The 19,491-nt window shown below is 35.6% G+C and overlaps 1 protein-coding gene across 3 annotated transcripts in view; it reads right to left on the bottom strand.

Moving 5' to 3' along the window:
• LOC113235496 overlaps nt 1–19,491 on the bottom strand; it is a 241,970-nt gene that overhangs the window by 36,259 nt on the left and 186,220 nt on the right. For all 3 annotated transcript variants that reach the window (XM_026471208.1, XM_026471204.1, XM_026471207.1), the window contains exon 3: nt 16,335–16,394. The gene's annotated coding sequence lies outside the window, so the exon portion shown is untranslated. The remainder of the gene's footprint in view (nt 1–16,334; nt 16,395–19,491) is intronic.

Below are 19,491 nucleotides of genomic sequence, written 5' to 3'. Positions count from 1 at the left end.
ATTGCTTGAAGTAAAGTTACTCTGCCTAATTTCACGTCTGGTAATTAGCAATAGTGCATTGTTAATGTTGACCTTCATTAGTGTGTCACTCGCTAATTACAAAAATAACAATATGCAATCTATAATTAGCCATATAATAGCATTATGATTCACGAGTCTCACGTCAGACAAAAGTTGAACTCTGTGCCTTCACGAGTCGAGTGTGACCTTTTATTTCAAACTTCATCTCGAGTGATATTAAGTAAATGAACTGGAGAGATGCTAAGGATTCTTCTGACTAAAATTGTTTGTCAAGAGTATAGTTTTCGTGTCGTATGTGTCATTCCATCCGTCCGTTCATATAATACGTTTTCTCGTCATTCTGTCCATTCATATAATACGTTTTCTAAATAATAGGCATAAAGTTTCTTCGTTATTGACAACAATGTACCAATCACACCAATTACCTTGTCTGTAGCTAGGAAATTCAGTACTATGAATACCAGAGCAACAGATTAAAAAAAAAAGAATCAATTTAGACAAAGTCTTTTCCCAAATTGGTTCTACCGGGAATTGAATCTGGGACCACCTTATACATGACCCTGGGTGCAAACCGTTGGGCCACTGAGGTTGTCACATTACGGGTTCGAGAGCGTACGTACTTTTGATATTATATAATTTTATAGATCAAGTCTATATACATAATATTTTTTTATTTTGATAATATACAGGTAAAGTAAAAATACAATAAAAGCTTAAATACTGTAAAGTAAAACTATGATTTTTAAATTATATGAATAAAATCGGGTTCCCCCGGCAAGGTGCCCAGGTTTGTATTGCTATGCTAATGCGTTGGGCAAGGTAGCTGCCTTTGGGTTCCCCAGACAGTCTATTATATATATATATATATATATATATGTATATAAATATATATATATATGCAAAAATTGTATAGTTGCAGCACTTAGAGCTTCTTGTGAAAGAATTTGTTCAGGGTAGTATTGCTAGCAATATTTGTAAGGAAATGCGTAGTAAGAGTAGTTACAACTGCGTGGGATGGCCATTCACTAATCACCAGCATAAAAGAAATGTAGGTATAGATAGAGTAACCAACATTCGATTTCGGGAAGATATACATACTAGAGGGGTGACCCCATTCGAGTGTAATGCAATTATGTTAACAGCCTCTTTAAGCAATAGTATTACTATCGGATTGCAAAGTAACCTTCATTGTTACTCATAATTCGTAATATCTTCCTCAATGTTTAAAATATAACTTTAATAAAACTGTAGCCTCGATCGCGTCAAAAGTCAAGGGCGTAAGTACTTTATTGTTTACCAAAGCGCGGGTGTGGACTTTATAATTTATTCCAAACATTACTGTTGGCAGAATCCATCTTTAAAATAGCTAATTGGCCCATTCAGAATGCTATTTAACACCGTCAGAATCGTAGGTTTTAGTTTTGGAGCGAGCTATTATTCATTTACACCTGTCTACACTAATATTGCAATGGGATACGTCAGCTTGAGGAAATTTCATAATTTACGGAATTGATTTTTAATGAATGAAGTGATGAATGAATGAAATATTCTTTATTGCACATATAATTACAGTGGCAACACTGAATAGTAATTTATTAGTAGTATTTTAGTATGAAACAATAAGCTAATATGCAACAGGTGATCTCTTTGCATTGTAGCAATTTCTTCTGGGAAATCTTAAGCTAGAAATTTGGGATATGCAAAAGGATATCTTCATAAATACATTACACAACACTGGCTAGTATTTACATATATAAGTAACATACGAGTACATATATATAATTATATGTATAAGTAGCAGTAGAGTTCTTTGTGAAACAGATCGTCCAGGGAAGTAATGCCAGCTTACCTATTTCTGCCCCCAAGCAGTTATATGAGCATTACTGCGTTCCGGTTTTGAAAGGTAAAGGTGCTAGGCACATGGGACTTATCAACTTATGTCTCAGGCAGACGGGCGCTACGGCAGTGCCGCTCACATCTCTGCGTATTGAAGCTCTGTGCGGTACTGCAACTGTAGTTGCAATACACACGACTTGTTACCAGAAGACTGACAGAGATTTTGCTATTGGGACTTGTCATCTTATGCCTCAGGGTGCCGGGCTCAATGGCGGTGCCCCTCAGATCTATGTGATTTAAAGCACTGAGTTGCACTGCGATTGTTATGAACAGGCGTGTTTGCTTACAACCAGGCGCACGACTTGTTCGTCCTGTCACTTTGCATCATAAAAAAATCGATAGCTAAATTGTTACCACTGAGATCTTTTTACCACAAAGGGTTAAACGCTGCTAATGTCGATTAAACCACGTCGTAAGGAAGGGCAATAATTTACAAAGGTCGGTGTGAATCACAAGTGCTTGTAGAGTATAGTGCGTGTATTATTCTTATGTCAATGTCAAGAAACAACTTAAACTCGTGACGATCCAATACTTTCCTTCAAATTGTATGACAGGCTTTGATACTTTGATTGTGGTTTTTGTGAATCGTGCCTAACCTCGGTAACACACTGCCGTTATGACATGTAATTATATCCAAGTTTCTTTTTAAATAATGCAATAAAAAATTAGACAATTTTGAACGCTCATGACTAGACAATTATAGGAAAATAAATAGATATTATCAATCAATTTTTACGCATTATTGTAACACTTCGGCCCACGCGTTGTTGATGTACTGCAAATTGTTAATAGCCGTTTTTTTTTAATACAAATATAAGTGTTGTAAGAGCGATGCCATATGATGCGGTGCGTCAGCGTTGCGACGCATGAGTGATGACGCTGCGTTGTACTACATATAAATGAGACCTACATGCCACATGGTGCGTTGAAACTGCGCGCGCGCGGCGACGGAACACGTGCTCATCAGAGAAGGGACAGAGGACAAAGCGGAGAGCTGCGGTGCGTAAGTAAGCAGCGTTCCGTTGAGGCACCGCATTGCTCGTATGGCACTCCGCATGTAAAAATCGTAGGCCTTAATCAGAGTGGCGGCGGGCGCGGGTGCTTGTAAATCAAATGTACGTGGACGCTAGTGCGTGCGCACCGCGCGGCTAGAAATTGGCTCGGTCCGCCCGTACTTTCCATAGTGCTTGGTCTAGCGTCTGCTTGCGATTTCGACGTGTGGATGTACCCACTCGTAGCCGCTTCGGCACTGTGAAAGGGAAGACGCCTATACCCGCGCGTCCAAATCCGCCGCCACGCCCGTGCCTGCATTCAAAATGAGTCCTTAGCGTTGCGACGACACAACACACCGGTAGCGCCCGTGTGGCATCGCTCTAAGGAACTTCAGAGATTTTTCCAACACCCTTCGTTAATAGATTTCCTTCGCGCAGTTACTGTTCCAAGAGAATGAATGGATGACGTTATTTCAAATCAACATTTGCATAAAGAAATTTCTATTAAAATGAGGATTAAGTTTAAATTGTACTCTGGGGCGTACTATGCTGCAGTTATGCAATGGTTACCATTTTTATAATGGTATATATTACTCAAGAGTACTTCATTTCTTTTGAAATGCAAAATTGGTTTTTCCTGAGAGGGTTATTACAATTTTTTCAATAATTGCATTCATAATAGCTTTTCTTTTATCTACTCGAGGAACGGCAATCAGGTAATGTTTATCAAGAAACGTGATAATTAAAGTTTTTCTAGAAGGTGCTTGACCGCATTAGTCATTCACTTCCATAGGATGTTACGTGGACCTAGAGCTAATTAGATGTGACGCGATTACGTCCTGATAAGTGATCAAGGAATGTGTATACATAATCTAATTATTGCGTGTAGCATGCTTTGACTTCACATCTGATTAAACATTCGTGCGTTCTTGTAATTTTGTAATAACACAATGGTTCCTAAGTGGTGATTGTAACAGTCTTTTCTTCTCAGTAATGTAAAAACAACAAAATTGTAGTGTATTTTTTTGTACAAAATTATAGTTCAACGACGATAGAAATTCAATTTTACAACAAATTATAATTGCCGCGCTGAAAAAATTCAAGATATGTCAATTAAATACAAAAAAATTGCTGTAAACTTGTAGTAAACAAAAAAAAATTACAAATGGAATAGGGTATTGAAGCTCGATCTCTTTTTTTACATTTGATCTTTAGGTCCAAATTCACATTATGACAGTTAAAATAAATCGGTTCAGAGCAAAAACGACACGAGGGATTTAGGATAAATGGACATGTTTTTTCATCTAACCTGAAATAGCTCTTAACAAAACCGGATGAGTCAGTTTCAATATGAAAGTAAAAGACGTCAACCATTCTGCCCTTTTCAAATTTCAATTCTTGAAAAGGTTAGTAATAAATAGGGAACACCATTGACGTTAACGTCGGAAAATTTCTCCACTACTCTTGTGTATATAACACTGATTCCGCTTCGAGTAATTGTCAAGTTAGTTTTCTCTATCCAATTTCGGTGGCAATTTTTATCAATTATATATTCTACAATATTATCATGAAGTATTATTTAATAATAAATTCACGATCTCGAATACGTAAATAATTAAAATTGCCACCGAAATTAGGTAGAGAAAACTATCCTGAAAATTACCCTTTTATAATTCCTATTTTCGTTCTTATTCCTGTGTAAACATAGTAGTACCTCCTATCTACACAATACGAATATTGTCACTGATCACAAAAATAAAAACTAGCTGTACATTATACCCCAAAAATATTTCCTCAATATTTTTTTTATTTATTTTTTTTTTATTTATTTATTTTAAACACTACGAATATTACAAAAATATATATACATCACACCCTTAAACCTACATTGGTTTGTCCGGGTGCTGCACGTTCTCCTTAATTACGTCTTAATATTAATATTTAGAATAGTAAAGTACTACATGTAACTATTTTAAACTTTAAAGTTTCAATGACATCACCGTCTTCTTTATGTCTACGTCATGTGAGGTAAGCAGGTCACCGCATAGCCCAGGTGTGCATCATGTGCATGCGCTAACGAGAGGATGAATGACTTCCGTGTTCCGACGGAAGACACTGGGAACCGGGTCGAGGAAATTCACATTCCTATTGAAATTTAAAGGCGCAGAGTAAGATCATATTTCGTATGTATCTCTTGTGAGAAACGTGAAGTTTTCTTACAGAAATACTTTTTGTTTTAATGCTTTTTTATTTTGTTTTAATTTTGCTTTATATTATTTTAAGATCATATTCAGCATAGCAGAGCATATTCACCTAAACTTCAAGTAGTGTGTAGTATTTAAAAACTTCTCTTTGAAATCTGAACAAAAAACTTCTCAATGCAAAACCTTTATACATATTTATAAATTTTTCCTATAAATAACTTCAGAGGGAAGTACTACCCACTCTTTGTGTCAGGGTTAGAAGGGATAATTATCGGTGATAATTATCTTCATATTTATAAAATTTATTGCAACGACCAAATACTACCGATGAGACGTATTCAGGTGTGTTAAAGTCAATCTCAAAATAGTCACAAATTAAACCGTTTTCGCAAAAGTTTATTTAGTTTTCTCACTGTTTGTCATTTATAGTCAAAAATTAAAGAGACAAAATTGTGAATCAGCATGAATAATTATCAGGTAATTATGATGATAATTAAGTATCAAAGAAAAAAAATATTTTCACCATTTCGACCTTTGCTTTGTGTATAACTTCGTATACTTTTTTGCCATCTTTTCATGTATTTTAATCTACAAAGACTTATTCTTATACATTTGATTACCTGGCAGATTATATGATGACATCATACTATAATTTTTTTGCATTGGGGATTGTCAAACATCCATAACATGCAGCTAGGTAAGTGTCAGTGCGGAAATATGGGGAATTTGCGCGTACGCACATAATCGTGTTGATCAACACTACATTACGACTTGAGAACTAGGAAGTCTCATAATTTGCGTATTCAAATGCCTTCGTTTCCGGATCACTTTACTTATACTGTTAAAAATATTTGCAGTTTTTAAATTTTTATTACATCATTTGGACAGTATGAGCTAAATAAAAATAAAATACTACTTTTACGTATATATTTATATGTATATCAAAACTCTAGCTAATTTAACGTACCGATTGATTAATATAAATTCAGGGCTCATTGACAACCAGCGCCACAGTCAATTATGGCTGTGGCATAAGCTGAATAAAGTCCTACCGCACAAATGACAGTACAACATTTGTAGTCGTTATATTAGTTTTTGTTTTTTGCCTGTTTGTCCTATTTTATGTATTTTTTTTAATTTTTTATTTCGTTTATTAATTTCTTTTATTTTTGTTTTGCTTGTCCAAGTGTCTTTTTTTTGTATCTATGTGTTGTGGCGTTGCAATAAATGTCGTTGTAATAAGTCCTATACATTTGCAAGTGAAATGAGCTTTTACGCAAGCTTAAACTTTTAATAACATTACAAAATGTTATGATCTTAGTCTCACAGCCTACAATCTTTTATTTTACCCTTACATAACAATTTCACCCTAACAAAACAACATAATTGACGCGGGCATAAGCCGTCGAATATGAATGGATTTTGTGATATTTGCGCTAATCGAGATTATCCTTTCATGAATTATTTATCTGTGGTCCCATAGGTCTTGTGATCTGTCGATGCTTAATTAGTAAGGCAATACAAGGGGTGAAGACGTGGGCCCGATATTTGATACGAAGGGAAACATGCAAATTAATGCGACCTCCGTTTTGGTACTAACCCGCCGAATAGCGAAGGATACTGTATCGATTGTCAATACTAAGAACGTGGTGGTTTTTGGTACAACAAGTATAATTTGGATATTTACCTTCGGTACAATTAGTCTACTTTCCCGATCGGTCCACTTGCTTTTCCCGATTCGTCTATTTCCCCATTTCGTCTTCTTTCCCATTTCCTCTACTTTCCTGTTTGGTCCACTTTCCCGTTTGGTCCACTTTCCCGTTTGGTCTACTTTCCCATTTGGTCTACTTTCCCGATAAGTCTACGTTAATGATGCGTTTACTCAGATAATCTCAGTACAGAGTACTAAAAAAACCGACCTCAAAAGTTCGTGGAATTACATCTATTTGCCAAGTTTTATTGAAATCGGTTACCGGAAAGTGTGCGGAACCGGATTCACCCCGTAGTTTGCCACCCCTAGAGGCGGATTATTTTCTTTCAGATATCAAAGGAATAAGATAATTGCACACGGTAAGGAAACAATAGTTATAGACAGATGTATCGCATAGTACCAGGCGCAGGACTTGTTCGTTCCGTCACTTGGTTTTGCTATAAAAAAAACTACATTACATTTTTTGTACGATCCTCTTAATTTATTCATATAATATTAGGTACATAAAAAATTAGGTACAATTATATATTAATAAATAACAAAATAAATTGAATAATTAAAATTACAAAATTACAATTTTTTACAAAAAAAACCGACCTGAGAAGTTCGTGGAATTACGTCTATTTGCCAATCGGTTACCGGAAAGTTCGTGAAACCGGATTCATTACCTAGTTTACCACCCTTAGAGGTGAAATATTTTCTTCTTTAATTTCTGGAATGTCTGGACTTGAAATGGGACCAATGCTGAGGTAACCTATTTTAAATAAAAAAGAATCATCAAAACATCCATCACAAATAGTAAAGTAATCACGTCTATATAGTATAGAAGCGCCTGCCTCCGGAAAGCTAGATATGGACGGACGATAAAGTCAAAATGATCAGAAAACGTGGATGCAATTAGTCCAAGATTGGAGACAATGGCGTGGAAATGAGGCGACCTGCACTCAGCAGTGATTCTAAAGAAGTTTTCAGATTAGAAATAAATCTAAGAGCGGTTATACACTGTGACTTTTATCAGCGATATAAACTCGATGCAAACGCGATGCAGTAGCGATACAGTCTCTAATCATCTACCTTTACACATGCGCGCGATTTCAAACTTGGGGTTTATAGGTCGCGCGTTTGCATTGACGCAATCGCGTATAAATCGCAAGTGTAGCGATGCAATCGCGTGTTTCACGAACGCGTTTTTGCTTCGCTGCTAAAAGTCGCAGTGTGTAACCACTCTAAGAGTTTGACAACTGATATTTTTTGAATGACAAAAAAGGCGTTGTGGTTATAAATAAAAGAGTGTAATAGTAATGGCTACGAAGGTATATAACAAACTTCCACTTGAAATTAGGAATTGCAACGATTGTGCAGAATTTAAGAAATTATTATTTAATTACCTAAATGATAGGACATTCTGTAATATTTAAGATTTCTTATAAAATTTACATTTCATATTATTAAATTTGTTATTGATTATTTTACTATTGTTATTATGTTTCATTAGTATTAGGTTGCATTAATTGGACTGCATGATTATAAATATTATTACAAATTATTGCATGAGAATTACTAAAACTAAGAAAACTTTGTATGCCATAAGGCGGATCACAGTGATTCAAAATTCATTCTTGTAACAACTTTATAACCTATGTATCACAAATATATAGATAAAAAAAGAAAGCAGGCCAAACGCTATTAAAAACACTAACTTTCCATTTGTCATTGATAATCGCACAGTAAATGACGTGACGTGAAAAATTGATATTCCATCAGTTCAAAGTAACATAACGAATAGAAGAGTAGTAACTACGAGGATACTTGAATATTAACGTTGGCAATTGTGGGGTCCATCAAAACGTCAATGGGAAGAGTATTATTGCTATGAAATCAATAGAATGGGATCTTAATGGCTGGCAGTAGTTATGATGAAACCGATTCTTGCTTTAAGTCAGTCAGTACCGAGTTTAGGGTCACAACAAGCACGAGCAGGCCGTAGCTAAAGTATTAACGACGACGTATTTTTCATACTTAATCTTGAGTTTATTTGCATATGCCAATCACAGACTATGAGAACCGTCAATCGTTCAATGTCAGATTGGTTTTGGGCTTAAGGGGGAAAATCAATTTGAATATGTTTCTGCTGCAGGGATATGACACGTTTCGGTAATATGTTTTCCAAAAATTGCTTTACAAAGTAACAATATAACATTGAACATTATGGAATGACATTTGGACGGTGTTGACGGATTAAGTAGTGGAAATTGAGCGCCCAATAATTTTTATTACAAAAAGAAAGAACTGAGTTCAAACTTTGTTTATATGTAATAAAACTAAAAAGTTAGCAGTCGGTTACGGGAAAGTGCACAAAACCGGATACATCTCTTAGTTTGCCACCCATAGAGGCGGAATATTTTCTTCAAATGTAAATGTGACCAATACTAAGGTATCATCTTTCTATCAAAAAAATAATCGACAAAATCGGTTCACAAATAAAAAACATACACACAAAAAAATGCAGTCGAATTGAGAACCTCCTCCTTTTTTTGACGTTGGTTAAAAATAATAACAAAACTGGTAAACTCCAGCCGGCCCCGCTGACGACTTGAGGCTTTTGAATTTCTTTGGCATGCCGCCTCCAGCAGAAAACGGTGCTGCTCGGTACGGTATGTAATATAAATAGATACCAGAAATTATAGGAAAATGCCAAACAACTACACCAATTAGCTGATTTCAAACTAGGGAATTCTAATAGAACAATAAAAACAGTAGAAATGGTCAGTTAACGTCTGATGCGTGCCAACTATAGGTCTCGAAAGCCCTATCTGGGGTCAGTCCACCAGTCTCGCTTTGTATGGTATGGTTGTGTCATTTTTTCGTGCAAATTTTCTAAAATCCTAGAAAATGCCTTATTGTGCTGTTTTGGAGTGCGAAAATGGTAGCCGCACCAAAAATATTACCCATGGTGGTATTTCAAATCATCGGAGTCTTATTTTAATAAATTTTCAATTTTGTGTTTATTGTAATAATTTTTTTGTTACAATAAACGAAAGTACAGCTTATATCCCAGTCTCTCTCCAAGAAAAAAGCGACCATATTGGTCGCTTTGTGGTTGCGAACTAAATTAATAACTCCGATTCGCCATCGTTGAGTAATTAACCGCTAGATGGGAGCACATTGATATAAATTTCAAAACGTCGTAACTTGCACTTATAAATATTGTTGGTATTGAACTTGCAACGATATGCCAACAGGGTAAAGTTTAAATTATATTAAGAATCCAGAATTTGTTATTTCTTTTTAAATTTGAGATTACGACAAATCAAAATCAAGATTTCGTAGTGTTTCAAATTAAGAAACAAAGGAGGCACTTCCTTTGTTTTTTTCTTCCCTGGGAATTCCAGTGAAAAGTGAAAAAAGATGCTATATTATATAGCCGCGGGACACCCTAATATATATATTAGATATTAAACAATATTAGACAACGTCACACACTTTGCTCTGATCCCAAAGTAAGTAGCTAAAGCACTTGTGTTAACGACTGTTATGGTACCACAAACACCTAGACCGAGACAATATAGAAAAGTTAGCTATTCAACACTTACCCGGCCGGACCGTGGAAACCGGTGTGGAAGCAGTGGTCGTCATTTTAGTTTATTTTTTATTATCACTATTTTCATTAAAAAAATCTATTCTTGTGATTATGAATACCAAGGTCGAACACAGAGAAAAATTTCGTCGACTCGGTGGGTGGGATGGACGTGGGTTTAAATCCCACCGGGTCGACGAGACTTTTCCGTGTTCAAAATTATAACAAAACTAGTGGAGTTATTTCATAAAAAAATCCCAATAAATGCATTTGATCGAAAAGCGACAGCTGCGTCAGTTGTGATACCTGTAAAGTGTACAGGGCTTGCTGAAAATCAGCGCCACGAAACGGTTTCAAAAAAAGCCTTTTGTGGCTAAAGCTGAGCAAGTCCCGATTGCACCAGTCGCGACACGCATGACGGTGAATAGGTACCTACTGCATTATCTATTGTTTTAATTTTTTAAATTCTTTTATTATTGTTATCATATCTATTACTACTATTATTATATATCACTATGTATTTTAGACTCTCGCTTCTCCAAGGGCCAAAAAGATTAATTTTGAATTATTATTGTTCCTCTGTTGTTTTGTTTAGGTATATGCGTCAGTGCTTGTGTTATAAACAGTTTTCTTTCTTTCTAAAGGTATCGGCTGCGGTGAGAAGGTCATTCAAAAATCTCTTACTAGATGTCATTAGCGGCGATGAATGCCGAAAGCCAGTATAAGGCTCTATAACAAAAACACTGGAGAATTTCGACGACTTGGTAACATGGACGTGAGTTCAAATCCCACCCGGGTCGACGAAATCTTTTTGTGTTCTATCTTTGTAAAAATAATCATAACAATACTAGTCGAGTTATTTCGCAACAAATCTCTACTCTTTTTAATATAATATTTCATACAATTTCATTTAAACGTGCTGTGACGCAAGTGTGAGAATGTTAATAAATGTTAATTTCTTTAAACTCCTCTCTCAAACCGCTGGGTTACAGCGATCCTAAAAACAAATAACGGTGTTCACATATCTACAACAGGAATAAAATTATTAATACAAAGATCGAACACTCAGAACAAATTCCTTCGATCAGGCCGTATTCGAACTGACGTCTCCTAGCATACCGTGCCAAACGCTATACCAACTAACCACATGATAAGCGTTCTCGTAATCTTTGTATTAATAATTATAACAAAGTAGTGGAGTAATTTCACATAAAAAAGAATTGAACGTCAATTCAATTAAAAAATAATAATTATAAGAAAATAGATAGACGTATTTTTAGTTTTTCATAAATTGGTACTGTATTGCTTGCAAATATAAACGTACTTTTAGTTCACTATGTGAAGGTAAACTGGATGTTTAATTTTACCCTGTATTCAGTATCACGCGTACGTCAGTGCATTATTATTCGGCGACATGCATCGTGCTGCGTTCTAATGCGGTGATGCACTCGCTGTAAGGGCCCTTGCGGCCCTCGGATTTGCATTGCTTGTGCATATAGAATGGGGTGGCATGCCTTTGTTCGGTTTAGTGCTCGAATATAGGTATAGCCGCGTAGCCTGTGGGACGAGAAATGTTCAATGAGTTCTTTGAAAATATTTCCAACAAATGAAATTGAATGGAATGCTAGTGACAATGGAGCATGCGATGTTTTGATCAGCTATGGGTTGCGTACTCTAAGTGCAATCCGAATTATTGTTGTTAATACTTTATAATATAACTGTACCGTCCTGGACTGCCACGCAGAGGGCCCAGGTTCGATTCTCGGGCCGGGAGAAATATTTGTAAGGCCTACATCTATGTACCTTATGAGTTTGGGTGTAATTTGTGGTTGACTATGTGTGTGTCCATGGCACCTGCGATACAGGGTTTCCCTAGTGCGGGGCCATAAGGAAAACAAAAATATTTAAAGGAAGACGTAATTTATTATTTAAATATATTATAAATAGCTCTTTAGCATCTCAGAAGCTATAATTTTACCAATTAAAATTCTAATTACGAACAAGATGTTCCAAGAAAACATTAAGCCGCGTTTTTTATCGTTGCGAAATATTATATTAAAATCGCTAATGAAGTATTTTATTTACGGCGACTAAATATAAAGTTATGTTCTTAGGTTTTCGCATTTGCCCTACCTTGAAATTGAAACTATTCCTTGGATTTAAAATAGCATTATAATTGGTTTTCTTTTCTAGAACAAAGCAAATATACTTGATTGTGGTCCCGAAAAATAGTTTAGTTTCCAACGTAAATCTTAAATTAAACATGGTCAAGTAACTACTAATGTAGTCACTATGCAGAGTTATTTAAAGCGTGAAACACTCTGACAGCGGGTGCGGGTCGGGCGCGAGTCGGGTCGGGAGAACGGTGGGTGTAATTCCGTGTATGTACTGAAGACTAGGCTGTATGATTTGTGTTAGTACTGGCGGAATAAATTTGTAGGTTTGTATTTAGAATTATATAAAAAAAAATAGTATTGTAAAAAAAGAATATCCTGGATGTTCTAGAAGAAGCTTCGATCTGAATACACGTAGTAAAGTTTTATTTATGATTATTTTCCCCGTTTATCATTGAAATGTGCCTCTCGCTACGCTAACCCACGGCTACGACTCTTACAAATGGTAGAATAGGCAATTATATTAAAAAAATGGAACAAAGTAAAAAATGAAAATCCTGGTTGTTCTAGAACAAGCTTCAATTTGAATACACGTAGTAAAGTTTTATTTATGTAATTATAAATTTTCCTCGTTTATAATTGAAATATGCCTCTCGCTACTCTAAGCTACGGCTCCGACTCTTACAATACTTAAATTGACGACAACACAACACGCGCGGGCGCGGGACGGGTGCAGGTCGTGGTCCCGACCCGACACGCGCCCGACCTGCAGCCCCTGTCATTGCGTTTCACGCTTAAAGAAGTTCGCGTTTGAATGACATGGCATAGATATGTGCCAAATAAGAAATAGAGGCGGTACAATACGACAGTGAATAAATAGTTGGAAAGACCAGCATGCCAAAAAGGCATTAACGAAATATAACTACAGTACCGGCACGCTATGATGGCCGTTTTGACAGATTACAATAGTGCGGTCAAATCTCAATTCATTTTGAAAAAAATATAATCAAACGCGAGCCGCATCTATAAGTTTTTAGATTTATAACTAGTATTGCAGGAGGTACCTGATTAAAAAGTTTTAATAAAACGCAAATAAAAGTATGTACTTAATATATCGTCATTTCGAAACTACTTTGTTTTGCATTGAGCTTTGACGCGAGTTTGCCGGAAAGAAGTTGTGCTGGACAGCGATCCTATAAGTGACGATCGTAATCAACGTAGTTATGAATTAATACGAAACTTGATGAACGGACAAACGTCAAAATGGCCTTCATAGCGTGCCGGTACTTTAAGCACAGGCTGGCTTTGATGCAGAATAGCAACATCTAAAAGTAAAAACTGTTCTGAACAAAGCGCTTGGCGTTGGCCCAACCCCAGCTGTATGCTAATGCGTCATCGACCGGCTGAAGCCGACGGGTGACGGCTGCCCGCCACTCATCGGTCTACATCGATTTAGCATGTTCTGAAACACTGGTTGTTGCCAATATGGACTTAAAACTTATTCTGAGGAAGCTCGGATTCTTGCACAAAAAATATACCTACATAGGGGACTCAATTCGTTTCAATTCGTTTGCCCTGCCCCCGTGGCCGAACGGTTACCATTCTGGACTGCCACGCAGAGGTTCCGTGTTCGTTTCCCGGGTCGGGACAAATATTTGTATGGCCTACATTTATTTCTCTCGTGACTTTGGGTGTAATTTGTGGTTGTCTATATATGAGTGTGTGCATTAAAAAAAACATACAGGACAAGTTTTAATTTCAAAAGTTTCGTCAAAACTTTATGCTGGCGTATTAACAAATCGCATGATAGCATTCCGCAGTTATAAAAATTAAAAAACCAGAAAGAGTCACTATAGTGAAAAGCGAAAAATAATAAAATACAGATTTAATCCAAATGACAATAATACACGTATACTTTTTCTTTATCTTTATTTTATTACATTTTGTGCAAATTTATGGTTTATTTATAGAATTACAACGTGACAATTCTTGTCCAAACCTTATTACCTATAATTTTAATAAAAAAGAAATCCTATTTTGACAAATATAAAAAAGAACCTGCAGTGCGGCGTTGGTTTCTGTAGAATATATTTGAGGCTGAAAATTTACTGCGGTAATTTATAAACTATATTGAAATAAAATGATTCAGTGTGTTTAAAAAGGTTTCCTTCACAGACATTACTTTTATAAGTACAAATTGAACTGGAATTCAATTTTTCAACAAATTGACTGAATCAGGAAATAAAATCAGTATTCCAAGTCTTTCAAATCGAGAATTAGTCAAATGATGAGAATTGGTAGCTGCCGATCATATTCAATACACAGTCTCTGTGTAACGTTCTAAAACCCCGATGGGCTGTTTTGCTTGGCAGAATATTTAACTTGAAATAAAACTTTTCTTATGTAATGGGTACTTTGTGAATTAAGCAATGAATAAAATAAATAAATAATGCACACTCTGTTTCACGGGTGCCATGAATACATACGTAGACAACCACAAATTACAAATAATCTAAGAGAAATAAATATAGGCTATACAAATATTTCTCCCTGCCCTGGAATCGAACCCACGGATGCAGTTTTATAATATTATTGGCTCCTGTTTGTACAGAAATCGGGTAACAAATTTACTCCATTTAGTGTTCCATTTCTCTAAACCGTATCTGGCTCAAATTCGCCAGTTGCAAGGTTGTGTAGAACGGTAAATAATTACAGTGACATTATTGATATTCACCATGACTCTTCTCTTAGCACTCGTAAAAACTTTATAAGTGTTTATGGCAATTACGTCACTTGTAAAAGTATAAGATATAATAAGTAATATTCTACACAGATGTTGGTAAACCTAATAAATAAATAAACAAATGGTCCCTGATAAAACCAGTTGCAGAATAAAATATGCATTTTCGTACGAAAATTTTATAATAGACATAAAAATGAGAGTCCAGTGACTATAAATTGTGTTATAAATTGTAATACTCGTAATATCTTTAGCACTATAAAGTCAAACAAAAGAAAACCACGTCATTTGTCGCCAAAGATGTTTTTCGCAATGGCGGCCCCGCCCGTCAGTGTTCCATTAATACCTTTTTTAATTTCTTATTTCGATAAAACATTTCTTAGTTTTTTTTATTACCAACTAACGAGAGGAACAAATCGAGCGCCTGTTGGTAAGTGACACGCCCCTATCCAAAACAGTTGCGGTGCCACTCAGAGCTTTAAATCGTAAATATCTTAGGGACACTGCCACCGCGCCCTGAAGCATAAGTTGACAAGTCTCATGTGTCTATAATTTTACCAGCACCCTTACCCTTCCAAACCGGAACGCAGTAATAATGTTCACGTTACTGCTTGGCGTCAGAAACAGGTAAGGTGGCAGTACTTCCTTAGACGAACTCTTTCACAAGGACCTCTACTGCTACTAATTTGTTATCTTCAATCGACAGATTGTTCTGACATATCTTTTTGTGTCTCGATAACTTCACATTAGTAGCTTGTTACTTTATTTATTCATTGTTGTAGTAGGTTTGTGTAGTCATTGGTAGTATTTTTGACGCTTTTGTAAGGAATGTTTTTCTGTCAGAATTTGCGAAACCCATAAAGTAAGAATAACGGCAATTTTTCTTTTTTACCTTTTGAAACGCTCATTATGCCCTTTACCTCGAGTTTGCCAAGTACCAACAGATGAAGAGCGCTCACATTCTCATCGATGTCAATCGTGCGTTGAATGCCACTCATAGCCAACAAGCATCTATTCACCCGTACCCCTTTGCCCTAAAACCATTTTTCATGTTGATAAGTACATATATTTTTACTTACGATAGCGGGAGCGGGATACGGTTTGATTACGGCTTTGTTTGACTGCAAATAATTTGGTACCTGTAAGGAAACAAAAACATTTTAGCTACGTACGATGCTGTGTAATTATGTAATTATAACTATTTATGAATATTATATTCCAGCTGAACCATAGATCGTAGGTGCCTGAACTTTTTGGCTTACCTCTTAGGCAAGATAAAAAAATTGCAACGCCCACTATCTCAAAAAATAATTGAAAACACGTGTTTTTTATATTAACTTAATACAAAAAAATCACAAGAAAAAGAAAAATGTATATATGTAGTGTAGTTTATATATATATATCATTCAGGTTTTTTTTTTACATTTGAAAAAACCCCATGGACAGCATCAACGCCTCCAAATTGCTTCCGAAGCCCCTACGCCCTATAAGTTCGGACACTTTTTAGCGCGGACCCGACGTCCATATAATTGTAAGTCAATGTCTGTTAGACACATTTGTACAAATAAATGATACATGATATTTCAAAACGTTTCTTTTCTTCAGAAACTTTTGCGGTCATTGGCATAAAAAGTCACAAAAGTTTTATCGCAATAGGGTGAATAATAATGGGACGCATACAGGACAAAGACATAAACCAACATAAATTTATTTAAATAGTAACATAATAAAACTATTTGCATACATTTGAGAATGTTTACTAGCAGTACCTTTATCTAACAGCTAATAAAAATATCATGGTGAAAATAAAGCTACATGCCGAAGACGGTTCACAAAGTATAGAAAACACGTGAAGTCCCCAACTTGTGAATTATGGCCTTAACTTCTAGAGGACCCGTGGCCAGCAGTGTGACGTGTGATGGTTGATTATGAATGTTTTGCGGAAGTATATCAAATCGTTTAAATACTGTAAAAATAACAGAAAACAGCGTATTGTTGTAATATTTTCTATGGCATACATAGAAAAGAAAAAATTTTAACGTCAAGTTATTTTCGTCTGCAAACGATACTTTGGAACACATACATAGAATTTAATCTTGTCATTGATACAACAACCATTGGGATAGACGATCTAATGTCCTTTTAAATGAAGTTGTTATTCCCTTACCGTTGGTGGAACTAAAAATTCACAGCCATCATCATCTTTGAGACTTATATAGATTTGTTTTATAATTGTAAATTTGTATATAGTATGCATAGGGTGTCCCTCTGCTATGGGACACAGGGGGAAACTTTAAATTATTGTAGATAGGATATTTTGCTTCAAGGACACATTACTTTATTTTTATAAATAATACAGCATTTAAAGACTTAAAAAGTTCGATCGAACAGACCAAATGACTGCCAAAAATCTTGTATTTTATGACGCCGATCGAAAGGGTCTATTATGAGGATTAATTCCTTATAAGTAACATATTATCTTAATGTAACGGAACATATGAAATTTTACATTGAAGTTTTGAAAAACTAATTAAAATATGTTTTATTGTTTAGTACGTGAAAGAAGAGGAGGAGGAAATGTCTCAACGAATCAAAATATTCTTTCTACAATATTTAAAATACTTTCCGTTCGTGTCCCATAGACGTGGTACGTCATGTATAGTGCGTTAGTAACCAAAAACTTTCCCTGGTTCCTGAAAATTTTAGTCACGTTAACTCGTCTTGAATAATTTTTTCTTTATTGAAATGTGACTAAAAAAATTCGAGTTCGAAATGCGAGTTGAAAGCTCAATGTTTGTAAAAAGGTAAGGGATGCAATGAGTCCATTTTTCTTTATCGTAATTGAGATCATATACAAGTGAAACAGAGCCATAAAATCTCGTAATCTGTATAATTGCCTGGTCACGGTCCCAGGTCGTATTTTTACGTAGCTTCTCATATAATTTTATGCGTCCGGATAATGCTGCTCGTCGCACCGCATGTTACGATGTTTTATGATTAAATCTCACAAATTATGGTTTGATGAGGTTGTAACCATTTTATTTTTTGCAGTTTTTATTTTTGTTCCACCTCTTGTTTATCGTTGGATCCTCTGTGCAATTGGGTCAGACTAGTGGATTATGCTTTTCCAAAAAGAAATCCATGCAGCAGTGGAGCGTATTATGTAAACGCAATAACTCTTAATCCGAATTACCAGAACAGAAGCGAGAAAAACTGTTTTGCTTAAATCAAATGATTTAGGTATTTACTATTAAATAACAATCTTACAAAAAATATACGATGCACCGAAGGATATTGTCTAAATAATGTGCTAATATGTTACACAATAGGATGTACTTCACCCGATCATATAAATTTCTGAAAACAGACTGAAATACAAGTCTAAAACGAGTTATTTAAGAATAAAATACCTAACTTTGCACACAATTTTATATGGAGATATTTCCCTTTAAGTACTACAGAGAACGTGCTAAATTTTAGTTTTCAATCAAAGCCCTGTAGTTACTAAATTCACTTTTATTCCAAAATTGCCCGGTGGAGTAACGACGCATCACGCGCCGCCCTGCCTCGTCAGTCGCCATCGGGCGTTTGTCGACATCGGATCTGTGCCAAATTTTCTCCGCCTGTTCTTATTTTATTAATATTAATTGGAAGTGCGCGGGTTGAGGGCTGGTCCCCCATACCTATCGAGTATATAACCGGAAATAGAGACGAAATAAGGGTCATACATTCCTGGCATTTCATCAGGCAATTGGGCTTTATAACACTTTTAAATATTAACTCTCTATTTGGGCTGATATCACAAATTAGAAAGCTGAAATAGTACAGCGCCAATAACTGACGTTGTGTAACGTATATTCCAAAAATATTCTTTATTTATTATAATACAGATAATATCTCTAACTATGGGGGGTTGTTCCATTCGGTGGTGTGGAAAAAAACAGCAAAATATCTAATTACAAAACAAACGGAATTACATTTCATCGGTAATTTAATATTAAATATATAATTTTTCAATTTTCGCCCACTATAGCAAACCACAAGTTAAACTGGGCGATTTGAAGTGAAACAGTTGACGACACCCGGCATTGTTTCAAATTCGGGCTGGCCAATAGCAGCGCAGTTGTCACCGTAATGTTTTCAAACAAGTTAAATGACATTTCGTCTCTATTTCTGATTATATACTCGATGCCCACAACTGACCTCTTAAAATGTAGACTCGCATTGAAACACCTC

This window comes from Hyposmocoma kahamanoa, unplaced genomic scaffold, assembly GCF_003589595.1.
Source record: "Hyposmocoma kahamanoa isolate Upper Pololo Valley unplaced genomic scaffold, ASM358959v1 87, whole genome shotgun sequence".
Classification (NCBI taxonomy): Eukaryota; Metazoa; Arthropoda; class Insecta; order Lepidoptera; family Cosmopterigidae; genus Hyposmocoma; species Hyposmocoma kahamanoa.
This window is presented reverse-complemented; position numbering and strand designations above follow the sequence as displayed.